The sequence below is a fragment of the Ixodes scapularis genome, unplaced genomic scaffold (assembly GCF_016920785.2).
Source record: "Ixodes scapularis isolate PalLabHiFi unplaced genomic scaffold, ASM1692078v2 PGA_scaffold12__126_contigs__length_90152505, whole genome shotgun sequence".
NCBI classification, from domain to species: Eukaryota; Metazoa; Arthropoda; class Arachnida; order Ixodida; family Ixodidae; genus Ixodes; species Ixodes scapularis.
The window spans coordinates 79,979,224-79,997,083 of record NW_024609838.1 but is presented as its reverse complement, the minus strand read 5'-3'; the positions used below and the strand labels follow the sequence as shown (position 1 = coordinate 79,997,083).

The following is a 17,860-nucleotide window of genomic DNA, read 5'->3' as shown; positions in this document are numbered from 1 at the left end:
TTGATCAATTAAGCAGTGTCAGAAGCGCGGGTCACTGGGCCTTGTCTCTTTATTTTTTTTTCAGCGATAATAGAGCACAAACAGAAACATGACAAACACCATGATGGTGCCCTTTTTGACTCTGTCTGATTGGTCCTATCAGCTTGTAGCATATGCTGCATCTTGATAAGCTGAAATGAAGTATTCCAGTGAAATCACCAGCCTCAAATAGGAAACAAATAATGCTTTACTCGCTGGAAAACTAGGAAATGTGTTTACTTATGGTTAATTACACCTTGAGATTAATAATTTTTGTTGTCAGTTTAGTATTGTTTTTAAACTGGTTTACTTTGGCTTGAGTTAAGTGCTAAAATGACTCATAAAAATACAATTTTGACAAATTAATTTTTATTTGAAAATCCTCAGACGTTTTTCTCTTCCTCTAATATGCTTTTCTTTAATTGAAACATAATTATTTTGGAGTTAAACGTCTAAGCAAATTTCCTGCCAGAAATAGACACTCAACACACAACAGGCGAAATGGAATAGACCAATTTTAAATAGATAACAAAACTTGGTCTCGTAATATATGACAATGCAAGAAAGATCAAGCCCTAACCCTTAGCAGTTTAAATAAACTAAAACTCAGACTGCTTGAGCCATCTATAGTCATTTTAATAAGAAACTACTGAGTAAGGAGTTCGGCAAACATTTTGACTTTGCTTGTACCCGTGTTTGTCAAATTAAAAAATTAAATGCGTCGGTTGCCCAGTCCAGAAAGTTTTTTTGATCCTGTTAACATGTACAGTGCACCTTAAGCTTAACGCCGCCACTTGAACACCCGACTTTCGCTGAGCGGCGCTATCCTGGCGGCAGCCTTTTCAACTACTCGGCCACGTGAAGGCCATTCTCAATCCCAGGACCGGGGGAAGAAGAGGTAGCAGGGCCGCCGCTAAAGGCCACTGAGTCCTGACTCTGCAAATAACAGACTCATATCGTAAGAATCGCGTTTATTTTTTTGTTGGCTTTCTTTGCTTTTTAGTAGCGGCCTCAAGCTTTCTCCTCTACGACGCATTATCAAAATGTCTTTGCTATCAATCTTAAAGGATCAAAGAAAACGAAAAAAAAGCTCGTCTGACGTTATGAATCTGTGATTCGGAGAGTCAGGCGTCCTTAGCGGCCGCCCTACTACCTCCCCTTCCCCCGGTTCGAAGACTGGGAATAGCCTTCACGTGACCGACTAGTTGAAACGGCTGCCACCAGGATAGCGCCGCTCCGGGAAAGTTGGGCGTTCGAGTGGCGGCGTTAAGTTTGGGGTGCATTGTACCATTTACCAACCCACATTCTATCATCATCATCATCATTTATTATTCCTTGAAGGACCAGGGGGCATTACACAAGGGAGTGAACACTTAAAAAACAAACAAGTAACAAAACTATTTATCTACGAAAACACGCTGTAATCTAGTTATGGGTTAGAAAAAAATAAGCTAATGGCTGCAGAAAATTTCTTAGTATCAGATAAGGTAACAATTACGTCAGGCAGTGAGTTCCAGTCGTCAATGGCCAATGGTAAAGTAGACATTTGGTGAGTGACGGTTGACGATAAAATCGGACGGAGTTTACAAGAATGGTCGAGACGAGGGAATATGCGGTAAGGAGGTGATAACAAACTTTGGCAAGTAAATTATAGTATCATACCAAATGAGGCTGATTCTCTCGGGTTGTTTGAAATCTTTATCATCTGTCCTGCCCATGAATGTCCTACAAATAATTGTGGGTGTTCTGAAGTTGATAACAGAAGACAATTAGAAGAACATATATTTTCTTGTACTGTTTTTTTGCCAATTACAATCAACTCTCATTAATTAAAATCCAGCAAGCCACAAAATTGAGATTTAACTATCAGAAATTTATCTAAACTTGATATGAGGCAAGGTGTTCACTTGCTATAGGAATAACTATACAAGCCAAGCAGATTGTTTATATGTTCCTCTACAGTGGCCTATTTATAAGCAGGCACAGACATAAAGCACCGATGAAGTTCGAAGCGAATGGTGGTTTCGGTCAAATATTTTCCAATCGAATATCGAATAGTTTTTCCAAGCCTTTACTACTGTTGAGCCATGCTTAAAGGGTAACTGCAAAGAAAAAAACGTTTTTTCTAAATAGCCTAATTGGGACAAGCATGTCGAAAAACAATTTTTCTGCGAGAAAAAATTTTTTTACAGCAATTATTATTGCGTGAGACTCATTTTAGTTTGCGGCTATTTCGTCCGTTTTAAATCGCGCGCCACGAAGTTGTGAATATGTGACGTCAATCCCAATAGGTTCTCATTGGCTAAGAGTTTGATTGACAGTTTTGGTCTTGGTTGTTAAACCTTTGTTGTATGCCGCAATTTCCTTTTGAAAGGCATATTTTTACGTTTAAAGAATAACCCTTGTAATGAGAGTCATCATTTTTTGCAAAAGGTTTACAGGACGGGCACTTCCGTTTGAATTCATACCATAACAAACAAAAGCTCCGCCATTCTTTTCGTGGCCGCAGAAGCAGCCGACGTCTGCTCCCGGCTGTCGCGCGTAGTTCGTTCGTTTCGTCTAAGTGAGTATTTCGTGTTGACCCAGGTGCTTGAGTTAGACATCCTGAAGTGAAGTGGTGTGTGTCTAGCAGCTGTCGCAAGTTTTAGTGATAGGAATCGACGCGGGTTTATTTTTATAGCGCAGTTTGTTACTTCCTTGAAACTAAACATTTGAGAGAAATCTCTCTGGTTGGGGAATACAATAATTAAAATATGGCAACCAACCAATTCCTAAACATGTAGGGGCCCTATGTTTCGAACCGACTCGGTTCTTCGTCAGGGGCGACTGTGGCCGTTGAGGAGCGGCGTTTTTCGGTCTTCTTTTTCTTCTCTCAGGGATGTGGCGCATTTCTCGATCTTCTTCTTTCATGAATATGGCGAAGCCCGTTCACATACACTGTTGGTAAAGCACCATGGCACCTATTTATGTTGCCTGGCGTCGTTTGAATATGCCAGGACTCGACGAAAAGCCTATGTCGGTTGTTAGTCTCTGCGTCGATAATGCTGGTGTTGTCGAAGTCAATCCGGTGGTCTTTGACTTCGCAGTGCTCGGCGACTGCGCTGCGCTCGTGATCGAGCTTGCGAACGTCGTTTTTGTGTTGGCGTATTCTTTCATTAAAATTCTTTGTCTCGCCGATGTAAGTGGCTGGACAATCTGCACAAGGGATCTTATAAACCACGCCCTGCGTTTTTTCTTTCGGAGGGCGATCTTTTGGACGGGGCATGAGTAATCCAAGCGTGGACATCGGCTTGTGGGCTACGCGGATTCCTTCTTTGGCTAGCACGCGTGCAAGCGCCTCGCTTGTTCCTCTGATGTAGGGTACGCAGATGCGCGAGGTTGGGCGTGGCTGCGTACAGGCTTGTGGTTGCTGTTGTCTTTAACCTCGAGCTTGACGACGGGCAACGCGTTGGATGAAGGTGCTCGTGTATCCGTTCTTTTTCAGATCAGCACGGACGGTTTTTTCTTCCTTTCTTCTGTCATCCTCAGAGGAGCATATAGCCTTCGTCCTCGACAGCAGTGTCCTAACCACCGATGCTTTGTGGCAGGCTGGGTGATAGGACTCAAACTGGAGATAACGTCCAGTGTGCATGGGCTTCCTGTAGAATGAAAACTTCAAATTTTCTTTTTCTCTTCTCACGAGCACGTCCAGAAAAGGCAATGAATTGTCTTTTTCAAGTTCCGTGGTAAATTGAATATCCGGTTCGATGGAGTTGAGGTGTGAGAGGAATCTGTCCACTTCAGATCTTTGAAGGATGCAGAAGCAGTCGTCCACATACTGCACAAATATTTTGGGCGCAGTGGCGAAGGACTGCAGGGCCTCTTCCTCAATGGCTTCCATGCACAGGTTAGCCGTGGTAACGGAGACAGATGTGCCCATGGCGGTTCCGCTGGCTTGTTTAAAATACTCTCCCTTGACGCTAAAGTAGGTGTTGCTAAGGCAGAACTCAAGGAGGCGGCACAGTTCCTCCACACTAAGGGCGTTCCTGTTGTGCCGGTCTTTGTCTTTTTCGAGAGCCTTCCTGGCAGCTGTAACTGCCAGGGAAACCGGCACACTTGTGAAAAGTGAGATGACGTCAAAAGAGACTAGGCTTTCCTCAGCGCTCACCTTCAATTTCGAGATGCGCTCCACGAAGTCGCTGGAGTTGCTGATATAAGTCGTCGTTTTTCCGACGAGAGGAGAGAGGGTGTGGTGAAGATAGTTCGACACGGCTCGAAGTGGTGAGGTTCTAAAGTCCACAATGGGCCGGAGAGCAAGGCTAGGCTTGTGGATCTTGGGAAGGCCGTAAAAACCAGGCGCAGATCCATTCCTACAAAGGAGGTGCAGGTGGAGTCTCCTCGAGTCTGGATGTTTCTTGAAAATTTCAGTTAGGATCTTGCTCAGCGTTGCCTGGATTCGCGGTGTCGGATCCTTTTTTAGTCTTGCATAAGCAGAGGTGTCAAGCAGGTCGTGTATCTTCCGGTCGTAGACATCCCGGTCGAGGACAACGGTCGAATTGCCCTTATCTGCTGGAAGAAGCACAATCTTTTCATCATCGTGAAGCGCCCGGAGCGCACTTCCTTCTTCTCTTGAGAGATTGTGTCGTTGATACTGCGGGATGTTTGATAAAATACCGATCACCTTCTGTCGCACCCGCTCACGATCGCTAGGATTCAGGTGCGCGATGCCGTCCTCCAGAGCTGCGACCATTTTCGGCAGAGGCGGTCTCGTGGTAGTCATGTTAAATCCGTGGCCTTTAGCTAAAACCTTGGTCTCGCAAGAAGAGAGATTCCTGGACGAGAGGTTTATGACAAACCTGGTGGTATCGGTTTCGTGTTTAGTATTTTCTCTCTCCATCAGCTTCGAGAATTTCTTACTCTGAGAAACTCTTTGCTTTTCTGCAGAGGTGGAGGCAATGCTTTCAGCAAAAGAGTGTAAGTGAGGGAGCATAGCTGGCATGCGGTGTTCTAGTTGCCTGCGGATGAAATACAGATCCAGTTCTTTTTTCTTTATGGTGGTCTGGCACTGGTGAATGCGGGTTTTCCTGGTTCAACTTAGCTTTCTTAGCGTGTTTTCTTTTCTTTTTTTTCTTTTTTTGTTGCTTGCGCGTGCAAATGCCGACTCTTTTGAGATGTCAGTTCCTGCAAACCGGCTCCGTTGCTCTGTGAAGCGTTGCCGGATTAGTGACCGCGACAAGGAGTCTTCCAGCAGCCATGTCGCCCCGAAAGCAACAAGCTGAATGCTATTTGGCTGGAGGCAATCGGGCGCTCGAATAGCGACAAACATGTCCAGGTATGTTCGCCTCACTTCGCTCCGGAGGCCTTCGAGATTCGCACCCCGCTCACCGAACGTCCACGACTGAGACGTGGGGCGGTCCCGACGCTATTCCTACCGAGTGCAACAGCAGCAAGTGCAGCATCATCGGTAAGTCAAACTTCTAGGGATAATTGCTTACTACCTACGCTAAGGTTTCTGGTGGCGCATTGCCTCGTTTTAGAATTGTTCTATTTTATCCGAAAATTGTTGTAACGCTGGTAAGCGAGTTTCAGCTCAGAAGTTAATATTTTGCATCCAGCAATTACAAACATCCTAAGTCACTGTGGCCAGTGATTAGCACCTACGGGTACGGGCTACTTGCCTTCGGTGTTGTTTACCCACGCCACCAAGAATTGAATGAAGAAATATCAAAAATTTCCAACGCATTCTCTTCTGTGCAATCCAACCAGCTGATAACCGGACCAACAAGGCTGGGGCCAGCACCTGTGCCTAACCGTGACAGCCAAGTTGGAAGCCCCTCTGCAGTGAGTTTTCTGCTGCCGCTATTTTGGTCCCCAAAAATTTAGAACGCATTCTCTTCTGTGCAATCCAAGCAGCTGAAAACCGGACCAACAAGGCTGGGGTCAGCACCTGTGCCTAACCGTGACAGCCAAGTTGGAAGCCCCTCTCCAGTGAGTTTTCTGCTGCCTGCTATTTTGGTCCCCAAAAGTTTAGAACGCATTCTCTCCTGTACAATCCAACCAGCTGACAACCGGACCAACAAGGCAAGCATTTGTTCCTAACCATGACAGCCAAGTTGGAAGCCCTTCTGCAGTGAGTTTTCTGCTGCCGCTATTTTGGTCCCCAGTGTGCATGTACATTAGGTGTAAGCTGCACATTTCACTATAATTTCCTCTGCACTTAGCAACTGGCAGAACCAAGCAAAGACCAAGCGGCTGCACCTGTGAATGACTGTCAGTCAAGAAGCACATTCAAGTGCTTGAAGCCATGGCATTTGTTTGTAGGCTGTCGGATGCTCTCCTGTTCAGCTGACTATCTGTACAGTTGCTACTGCATGCAAGAGATTTAGACCATACTTAGTACTTCTTGCAATCTGTGTTGTAGGCTCACTGCTGCATGTGCTCTGCTCCTCGTGCAACTGTTGGCACACAAACAGAGGCGACAGATGCAGACACTGCAGATTCTGTCATACCCGTGTGTGAGTATAACTGAATACTTAAAGTACAGTGTTTTAGGAATACATCGCAATCTCGGCAGCATTTCATGCAAACTTTTTACTGAGCTTAAGTTATGTGTTCTATCTCCAGCTGCACAGGTCAACCCTGGGTGCAATGCGGCTGCCCCCCCCCACCACAACCAGGCAGGAAGTCCTCAGGAGCACTTCCGAGTCCAGTGAAACCTGCCACAGCACTGCAAGCTCGGCTACCTTCGCCAATCCCCAGCACGACCTCCAGCCTGCGAGCCCCAGACCAGCTCAGCAGTGACGTTCAGGACAGCCATCGCAGGTCCACGCCTATACCACCTGAGGACGACCGCAGCGCGTGGCAGGTAAGTCCCAGTGAATAGCTGGATAGGCCTTGGATTGCAGGCAAAGATGGGGAGGTGGAGGATGCGTCAGATGACCCCTCAGACAGTGACATGGGCACCAACGGAAAGAGCGACATCAGCACCGACATGGAGGAGTTTGACATCCATTTCGAAGCTGAGAGCAGCACTCACCCAGGTCAGGAGCTGCACATGCTTCAAAGACAATGAGATGGTTACACCAGAGGGGACCATCCCACCGGACATTTGTTTTTGGTGCCCCCACACCACAACCACGCGGAAAGTCCCCAGGAGTGCTTCCCAGTCCATTGCAACTTGCCACAACACTGCAAGCTCGGCTACCTTCGCAAATCCCCAGCATGACCTCCAGCCTGCGAGCCCCGGACCAGCTCAGCAGGGATCGTCACGAAAGCCGTCGCAGGTGCACGCCGATACCACCTGAGGGTAACCACAGCGCAGGACAGGTAAGCCCCAGTGAACAGCTGGATAGGCCTTGGATTGCAGACGACGGTGAGCTGGAGGACACCACGGACGACTCCTCAGACAGTGACATGAGTTCCGACGGAGAGAGCGACACGAGCACCGACATGCAGGAGTCGGACATTCGTTTCGAAGCCGAGTGCGGCACTGACCCAGGTGAGGAGCTGCACATGCCTTAAAGAGAATGAGATGGTTCCACCAGAGGGAAACAGTCACACCGAACATTTCTTTTGGTGTGATGGTCTGAGACGAAAGCTTGGCCCTCACTTAACATTCAAAGATGCCTGTCAGAGGGATGCCAACTCGGAAGTGTGTCCATACTATGCTATGCAAACTCATTACCGTTTCAAACGTCCTTACATTGTAGACCAAGATATGGACGAGTCTGCTGGTCCTGGTGAACCAGACACCACCTACGTGCTTTCTGCAGACGAAAGCTTCATGAGGTAGCACTTTTAGGGAAGTTCAAGTGTGTGTTACAGTTGAATTTTTATTTTCAGTGACCGTGAACAGGTGCCACCCCAGAAGGAGCGCAAATTTATTGTATTTGAGGGTTGCCTCCTGGAGCTCTTCAAAGTGTGTCGCACCTGCCTTGCCACTTGCCGCAACAACATCGTAGTCCAGGGCACTCAAGTGAGCATAACAAGCACCTGTGCACAGAACCACGTGGAGCGGTGGTGGAGCCAACCTGAGGTGAGTGGCAAAGCAGCAGGCAATATCTTGATTTGTCCGGGAATTCTGTTTTCCGGAGCCCCTGTTGCGACTGCCCTGCGGTTGCTCAAGTCCATCAACATCGCAACAGTCTCGGAGCGCACCTTCCACTACTACCAGCAGGCTTACCTGCTGCCCGCTGTGAAGCAGGTTAGTTAGTATAGGAAAGGGTTTAAAAATAAAAAAATGGCATAGCATAACTAACTTACAAGACATAATTGCTTGCCAGGTGTACAAGCGGCACAACTCTGAGCTTCTAGAAGGACTCCAAGGAAAGACCATCGACCTAGCTGGAGATGGGCGCTGCGACTCGCCGAGGTTTAGTGCAAAATATTGCACTTACAGCTTCCACGAGGCGAGCACCAAAAAGGTCATTCACATTGAGCAGGTGCAAGTCGGTGAGGTAAGATTTACTAACCAAAACAAAAGGCCTACTCTGCATCACACACCCCTTTGTTTAGAATAATTAGAAATCGTCCTTATTGTCTCTTTAAGTGTGATATTTCTAAGAACCTTACAATCAGACTGCAGTACAGTGACTGTTGTACTAATGAATGCATACACATTGTGATCAGTCAGATGAGGTGCCCTCCAGCAACGCCATGGAAAAGGTGGCCTTCGTCCGTGGCTTCGCCAAGCTCAAGAAGGAAGACTTCACTATTGGCTCTTTCATCTCGGGTACGTGAAACTTTCAACATAAGCTACTCACCTAACTGTTTTTTTCTGGCTCTCTGTAAGGTTAACCAGCTATCTGTTATTTGGTGTTCATTACAATACAAGCCCTTATATGCAGACCGTCACCCAGGCGTTGAGCACCACATGAGGACCGAAGGGGCACAAAGCACTACTTCGACACATGGCACATTGAAAAAGGTTGGTTTCCCAATATTTCATTTTATTTACTGATAGGCAGTGACTAATTCGACAATCCGTCTTCAAAATAACATTATAAAGTACTTTTATGCGTATGACGGTGATTCCAAAGGGCGTGAACCCGGCAAAATAGTTTATTTATTATTGTGACCTCCTTCGTAGAAGTATTGTTGTTCTCACTGGATGTAATGGAATAAAAGGAGATAACCATTTCAAGGGCTTTGATGCAACAAAATTGATGCGTTTTCCGACACAAAAGTTCATTTGTACGACCTGTACGCCAACGGCATTGTCGAACACATTGCTTACAGACAGCGAAACGAAACCTTTGAACTGTGGTTCGAATCAAGACTGGGCTTTAGTATAGAGATAATCAAACGTTGCTTTTCATAGATTATTTCACAGCAATTGTGAGTCACTAGCGTGAATAGTTGCTCCTTGGTACTGTTATCACCGTGGGAATGAGAACGAGACCAAACATTGTACGCCTGAACCCATACCCAGTCTGTTGCACAGGACACCAGTCAAGAAACGCCTTGCTTACCTGCAGAATAAGACGATACTCAAATTAAACTTTGTTTCTTAAATTTACGAGAGAACAACAGTTCAAAATCCATGCACCACCCGTCACCCGTCGAACTCTGGAGCACAAACCATACACATTGGAATCTTGAGCACACACCACACACGTCGAACAGAGAATGATTTTTTTCAGGTAGAACTTGCGAAGTACCGCGCCTTGCAAAGAGCGTAAAAGTTGACATGATACCTGAAGCTGTCAAAATATTAATTGAAAGCTATTTGCATGTCTTCCGGAAATAATGTTGTAGACTTAGTTTGTTCACAGACATTGAAATAGTCACGGCCATACCTGACTACCCGACAAATTTCTGTATGGCAGTGAACACTTCTGACGTATAGCTAACAATTGTACCCTTTTCCAGGCTTGAAGAAGAAGCTCCAAGCAGCAAGCCGAAAGAGCGAGTCGAGGGAACTGCAGGTGTGGGTGCAGCCAATCACGAACCACCTGTACTACTGTGCAGCGCTGGGTGATGGCAACGGCCCGCTCCTAGTAAGTATTTGGCTCAGCTAACTGAACCACGTGGTGGACAAGCACGATGGCCACGACGGATCGTTCAGCGAGTGCTTGCACCAGCCACTTTCTGACCGTGCATGGTTGACTGAGGGTAAGTTCATTTCTCGGTTCCTTGTCCAGGACACCCCTCCTGCGATTCTGATGTAGGAGAAATAAAAATACTTCTCAATGGCGTCCATCATAGCTGTGTGCTTATTCCAGGAACCCCAGCGTACAACAAGCTCCGGAGCATTGTTTCAAGCCCGCGGCTCCTCAAGGACATCAGGCATCTGTCCCCCGGGTCCCAGACATCCTCCGTGAAAGCTTTTAACAGCGTACTGATTGGGTTCGCCTCCAAGTCTCGGGCATTTACGCCAGAAGGAATGGAAGCGGGGTAAACAACTCTTCTAATTCAATGACCATTCCTGGCATGGTGGCCTGCAGCCGATTCTGAAAAAAAAAATATTTAATAAAAAAATATCCCTAATGTTCTTTTCATGGAATTAGCATGATAGACATGTGCAGTACAAGGCCAAAAGTTATGTCTGTTGTGTTCAAGCCAGCACCCTGCGAACAAGTCGTTAGTAAGTCTTGTAAACCTGTGAATTAGCTTTTCGAATTTCAGTTTGCTTTTGTACCAGTGAGTAACATATACCCTAGTTACACGGGTGCTTTGAACTGTCATTGAGTTCAATCACAGTTATCGGCCCCAACTGTGATTGAACCGAACTGAACTGAGATGGTGATACAAGGCTCTATAGAACCCAGTTGAAACTAAAACGAAAATAGTTCTTTTGCCACGTGATTAGTCTAATTGTTAAAATAATTTGCTGAAAGACACACCTTTCATTTATTATAAGTATATTGTACAGTATGTTGAATACCTTGTTGCTTTCTAGCGGCGTTTACACGAGTACCAAAGCAAATTCAGGGCAAGGTTGCACATATTTTAGGCTAGGTGGTGCAAGCTACCGCCCGCTACGATTGGTGCTCCCATTACTATTTGTCCATTTATACGGCTGGTCCCGCCGCCATCTTCGCTCGTTTGGTGGCTTGTTGGAATTATTTTAGCGGCAGCTTGGACGCCTAGCCCTATTTCTTCCTGGATATTTTGCTGCTATGATTCTTTCTAGACGCCTCCCCCTGCATTCCTAAACAGTAAGTGCCTCACAAGCGATGGTGGGCGGCAGCGGTCCTGCGGACAGGGTCCATTTTACCTCCGTTGGGGAAGTCCGTTCAGTTGAACCGAAGTAGGGGAGCTCACTTGAACTCAACTGTCATTACCGGCTCGATGACAGTTGGCGCCGCCGTGTAACTCTGGCCAATCGCGATTGAGTCACTCAATGGCAGTTGAGAGCGCCCGTGAAACTAGGATAATATAGAGTCTATACTTTCTTCCTTCAAGTGTATGTATACATTTCGGTCTCCACATTGGAACCAAGTTCTTTTGTATAAGCACCAGCCCATATCTTGTCTGTTTTCACTGCAGAACCCTGGTTGCTGTACTGCACTACAATGAAAACGTTGGGCGGGAGCAGGCCACAACCCGGGAAGGAGTACGGCGCTTCATGGTCGTCACGTCCAGAGCACGGAAGGGCCATTCCACAGCACGGCCAATCCCAAGCGACGCAACGTTTGGTATGTTATTGCTCCTTCGTGTGGGGACAAAACAGTGACACAAGATTCTGTCTTTCAGAGTACCGTGATGAGCTCATGGATGAGGTCATGACCTGCCTGGAAAAGTGGCCGACCCTGAGGAAAGCCCTCGAGGCGAATGCGTCGCAGCATCTGCCACCGATGTGTGCCAGGTACCCGAGGCCCCCCAAGAGTGACCTGATTGCGGCCAGACGATCCCGCTTCAGCTCTCATGCCGGGTACGTTAACACAAGTACCGAATGTTTCTGATAACAAGACAGCCTCGTCAGTAATAAATATGTCAATAGCCTAGCTACCTCTTGATCCAAGGGATGATAGATTTTACAATAGCCTTCAGCTGCATTATATTTTATCTGTTTTTGTTGATAATTGGCAATACAAGCATTTTTAGCTGTTGCTAATATTTAAATTTTCTCTGCAGATCGTCTCAGGACCAGTCCTGAAGCACCTTTGGTTCCTCGATCTCTTTCTCCCTGCTAGTCCCTTCTTTATGGCCTGAGGTACGGGATGTATAGCAGAATGTCTTTCCACATTACATGTTTTTTTGAAGCTAGAGGCTAAGCACCCGCTTTTGAGGGGCGAAGTTTGTACCGTGGCATACCGTGCCTGTACCATGCCGTGGCATACCGTGCCTGTAATATGCCATGCCTTGCCTTTTTCTTAATTGATGTCAGCACACTTGTTAGTTGCGTTTGTTGCAGCAAACCGAAGTGCCCTTGCTCACCATTTCTTTTAGACTTGCTTTCTTTGCAGCACAAGTAAGTGTCCCTGTCTGCTGCATTTATGTGGCGTTTTTATATTTCAGAAGCAAGGGTAGGTGCTTACGCCGCTCATTTCCACGCAGCCAAGTCTGCGCCTCAGGCATAAGGTAGGTAACGGGTAATGCGTAGTGAAGCGATCATTTTCCTCCTGCGAGTTTCAGGTGTGCTCTCCGTGCCGCAGCATTACCCTTTAGGCATAGAGATATGTGTCCTCTGCGGGTACATTTTTTTGCTGCGATTTATTTAACTAAACTGTATTGCTGTTTTATTGTTCCTTTCTTTGCAGTGCAGGTAAGTGCCTTTGTGCTGCTTGTCTGTGTGGTGTTTTTGTATTTCAGAAGCACACGTAGGTGCTCTAGTCACTCTTCTCCACCTGACCGAGTCTCTGCTCGGGCATGAGGTAGGCAATGTGTAGGGAAATGATTTTTTCTTTCCTGAAAGTTGCAGGTGTACCATCCGTGCAGAAACATTACCCCGAGGCATAAGGGAAACGTGTCCTGTGCGGGCTCAATTTTAATTTTTTTTTCTTGCGATTTGTCGAAATATATTGCATTCAACAGTTCTATCTCATTATTACTTTTGCAGTGTGGGTAACTTCCCGTCTGGTTTGTTCTTTTTTCAGAGTGCTTCAAATGCCAATTTCCTTCATTGCTTCCCTTAACCCCCCCCCCCCCCCCCATGAACTGGTGTGCCGTTGATGAATGGCAAGTGTAATACAAACCACATGCCACCATATTCTGAGGCTTTCTATAACGTACATTCCTCCTCCCTCACTGCATGTGTAAATATCAATAAAAGTTTACTCCGCTGACTTTTCTTCCCAGAACTTCTTCATTTGCATACGACATTGCACACCAAGTCAACCTCTTGAATATCATAAGAGATGTGTCGTGTTACTGGGAAAAAAGGAAAAAAACCGAATACCACAATTCGCAAACACAACATGCAGTGCAATGCAAGACGTTTCATGTTACTGGGAAACACAGAAAAAACCTACAACATAACATAAATGAGTATGAAACTCAAAAGGTAACAAATAGCATCAAGACACTAGCTGTGTAGTAATCACCCTTAAAATCTAAAGCTTGGGAACTACTTTTTTAACAAAAATAATTTCAGGACCAGAACTGTCGTTCGTACACTTCTTACACCTCACCGTTCTAACGTGACCCTTCACATATTCTGAGCGCCTCTTCGGTCACTTACAATTATGTGCGATCCTTTCTACTGTCGAGGAGCGGCCGTTGGAATTGGGTGAAAAAATGTAAAGAGATATTTCGAAAGAAAAAAGAGGTGAAGTTCGTTTGACCGCTCAGGAGGTCGCCTCGAATGCTGGTAGCCGCTGTATCACAGATCACGCCGACTGTTTTGGTGGCATCCTAAAACCAGTCGTGCTCCTGATTGCCTACCGAATAAGGGCAATGGAGCTAAACGACATGGGGCTCATGGGACAGAGGAGCACCCATGAACTGTTCTCGTAACTTTAGGGATGAAGTTGTGTGCTCATAAATCCCACGGCTCACAGAGCTTCAAAGCCCCGGTATTCATCAGATGGATACATGTTTCGAATAGCCTGTACAACACAAGCTGGCAAGACCGTCCGGTTCCCTCTGCCAAGGCGGCGCCAGATCCACCAGACAAACTGCCGGTACGCCACATACCGGTACTTCCTGTTGAAAGACCAGAATGATGACTTAGGTGACACATGAGAATACAAGAAAAACTCGAAGAAGAGACTGCTCTGAGGAGCGGAAATGTTGTGAATCTAGAAAACAAAGAAACAAGGGACTATATGCAATCAAATCAGCCGACAGTAAAATTAACTTATCACCTCAGATAGTAACAAGATGCACATAATGTGAACAAGTATCGCTCCTCTTGCCGATTGTCTATGCACCACACAAGTAGGCCCCCATCGACAGCAAGGTCATAATTACAATCACAGCAAAAGTCAATCATGCCCCAGCATCTGCTTACTAAGTCAGGCCAAATAATGTAGTAAAAATACATCAACTTCTTTTCTAATCTACAGCATGCAACACGACGTGGTGTTAGCCTTACTTATGGGTGCTCCTCTATCCGATGAGCTCCATGTCATTTAGCTCCATCGCCCTCATCCGGTAGGCGATCTGGAGCACGACTGGATTCAGGATGCCACCGAAAAAGTCGGAGTGATCGGTGATGCAGCGGTTACCAGCCTTGGAGGCGACCTTCGGAACCTCCAGGCAGCAGACGCACTCGCGGGCTGTCGGCATTAGCTGGCGGCGGCCGCAGAGGCACCTGGTTGCACGTAATATCGCAAGAGTCAATAGCAGGAGTAGACTAACTTTTTTTCTTTCAGTCTTGACAAATCGAGGAAGTTGGGTACCACCCGAGCCATTCAGTGGCCAATTCGTCGAAGCATGCGACGTCTCGCGCGAGAACGTAGCAGCGACGCAGTCCTTTTCATTTCATTTATTTATTTATTCACTTTCCCACAGCGCCAGGGCGGCATTACAGTGGGGGGAAATTGTGCATTAATGTGATACATTTAACCAATACAAAGGAGCATACCAGAACGCGGACATGCATAACGCCTAACGAAGAACAGCTGGAGTTCAATTACCAGCGGGTGTCGTCCAAGCGCGCCGAAGGCTCGGGAGGTTCGGGCGGTGCGCCGTCGTCGTTGTCGGCAGCCGTCCTCCGCGGCGTGTCTTCGAATGACTGAAGACCCAGCTGTTCGCTGCGGTCAAGAAGCTGACGCTTCAACTCGGGCTCCATTTTGCGCGAGGACACAGAAGTAAAGTGCAGAAGCTAAAAAATGCTGTGGACAGTTGTACGCACACAAGACGCACCGGAAGTCGGGACGCTGCGTACGTTGAACTTCGCAGCCAAGCCAATCCAAGAGCGAGGGGCGGGGCGATCTTCTTCTCCGCGGGCGGCGAAAGAGCGGGAGTTTCAAATGTGGAGAGTTGTGACTCTGACTAAATTACGTCCTGTGACGCAAATATTGTAAAAAAAAAAAAAAAATTTCTTTCACGGGATATTTGTTTTGTGACGTACTTGTCCCAACTAGGCTGTTTAAAAAAAAAACTTTTTTTTCTTTGCAGTTAACCTTTAAATGAAAATTCAGCTGATCTCGTGATAGTCGTTCCAAGCCCTCCACTTGTCCACTTTTAGGGAGAGTTAGTTTTAAAATAACTATACTATGAACAGTGGCCTCAGAAAGTTCAATGCCTGGGTACATTGGGGGGCATGTAAATGACAGATTTGACATAAGATATAACCTAAAGAAATGTCCGGTTATCCTCATGGATGAAAGTTACAATCTGCTTGCCATATGCGAACATGTTTTCTTTAATCTCGAAATCAGCCCTCTTAAAAAACAAAAACAAAAAAAAAAGGCACGAATATTGAAAGCAGATTTTCAGGACAGTTCTGCTTGCATAATCGCAGTGGTTTAGTCCCACCGGGTGTGCTTCTCAGGAAGCTCCCGCGTACTGCAGGAAAGCAAGGACTGCGAGTTTCGCGGGTATTGCTATTGCGTAGTAGTTCGGTGAGAAGTGCGTTTGACTGGACTAACCCGCCGCGATAAACTAATCGTATATATTAAGGGGGGATACCACCCAAAAGGTTTGACTTTTTGGTGGTATCCAAACTGTCAGTTGCAAGGAAGAATGCAGTAAAAAGTTTCATCTGTGTACATGAATTGTACTAGAAGTAGTCATTTTTACCAGGAACACACTTACTTTGTTTAGGAAAGCTCTCGTAAGACAATTAATATAATATCCAGTGTTTTTTTTTACTAGATCTCCGGAAGAATGCCGGTAAAGAGCAACTGTGAAAACAAAAATTCCAAAAAGTAATTCATTTTATGCTAACATTGCAGTGAAAACTAAAAAAAAAATTGTTACCTTTTATGTTCTCGACAAATCTTTACATCTTTCAAAAAAGACCTCCAGAAAGTAAACAAGAAATCCACAGTTGCATTGCCCATAAAATTTCAGTTAGGAAAACAATGATTGAGTATTTCCTTTTGTCCCATTAACAAACAATAGTTTTCCTAAAGTGAAATCGGTGCCTAGAAAGTGGAACGAAGAAAAATACGTTCAAAGTGCTCCAACCTCTACCTTTCTTTTAGCGTCAGTGGACCAAAAATTATTTACAAAAAATTAATACTGCAGTGTAAACTAATGAAACTTTCTGGGAGTAGTACACACTAGTAGTCTAGATGTTAGTGGATGTAAATAGGTGTATTTTTAAAATCAGTTTTTTTTAGCAGAAATTGTTCTTTTCTTGATAGTATGGGAAATTGCAGTTTGACTTAAACAGCTTGAAATGCATTGAAAACATAACGGGCTAACTATTTTTTTTTAAATTAGTTTGTATAACCGGAAGTATGAAATGCCCGAGTTTGAATTATCACGAGTCCACTTTACTTGAAATCATGTGATGAAATTGTCTATCACAGACCTCATACACGTTAGTGGTTGGGTATTTTGAAATGTGTGCTCATTTGTTTGTTTTTCTACAATAATCTGGTATCATTATAGGTTGTTCATGCAATAGAGAATATACTACTTCTTATTATTCAGCTCTTCCTACCTATTGCTGCATGCATTCCGAACTGGGTTTTCATTCTTATTTAGGATTACACATTGCTGAAAAAAGTCGTTAATAGTGAAAACATTGTTAGTATCTCTGATCAATGCGACGAGAAACTGATGGAGAGGAGGAGACCAGAGCGCGCAGGAACGTCATCAGAACGCCGAGTTCTGGTTTTAACGATTAGTGGGCAGACCTAAAGCTGCCTTTGTGTCCACTGCACTCATCGAACGCGTTAAAGTGTGAAAGCCAAAAGCCAGACGCTGGGGTTCTGGTACATTCGATGAGTGCAGTGGAGGCAAAGGCTTCTAGCTTTAGCTCTACACACTAATCATTCCAACTACAGCTCGGCATTTTTCCCGCTAAATGTAGGGAGGAATATTTTCCACTAATTTTGGCGGGGTCTAGCGTGGAATTCTTTCCGCTAAATTTAGAGGAAAATTTTTCCCGCTAAATTTCCCGGCCCAAAGTGAGCAGTGAAAATTCTGCGGAAAATTTAGCGAAAGAATTTAACAAAATTGTCATGCTAAATTTAACGGGGAAGTTTTCCCATATTCCAACGCGCGGGCACGCCCGCTTCAATTATTCCCGTGATGCAACGAGCGCGGTTAATAAATATATTATCATTTTGTTATTTTGATCAAACGATGGGGCGGGGGGGGGGGGGGACCAAAGGAAAAAAAAACGGTTTAGTCGGCAGCTTGACTGGTCCTCGGGTCCCTTACCATGGTCAGCAGCAAGCATGCGGAAAACTACGGAAAAGACAAAGCATAGAGTGAAACCGTTGCAAACCTACGGTTCAAATTTGTACAAACCAAGGTACAACCAAGTGCAAAACATAAAATGAAAATAAAAATCGAG

The 17,860-nt window shown here is 45.6% G+C and overlaps 1 pseudogene; it reads left to right on the top strand.

Moving 5' to 3' along the window:
- Positions 1 to 7,723: 7,723 nt before the first annotated feature.
- Positions 7,724 to 12,154, top strand: LOC120850017 (annotated as a pseudogene).
- The last annotated feature ends 5,706 nt before the right edge of the window (positions 12,155 to 17,860 follow it).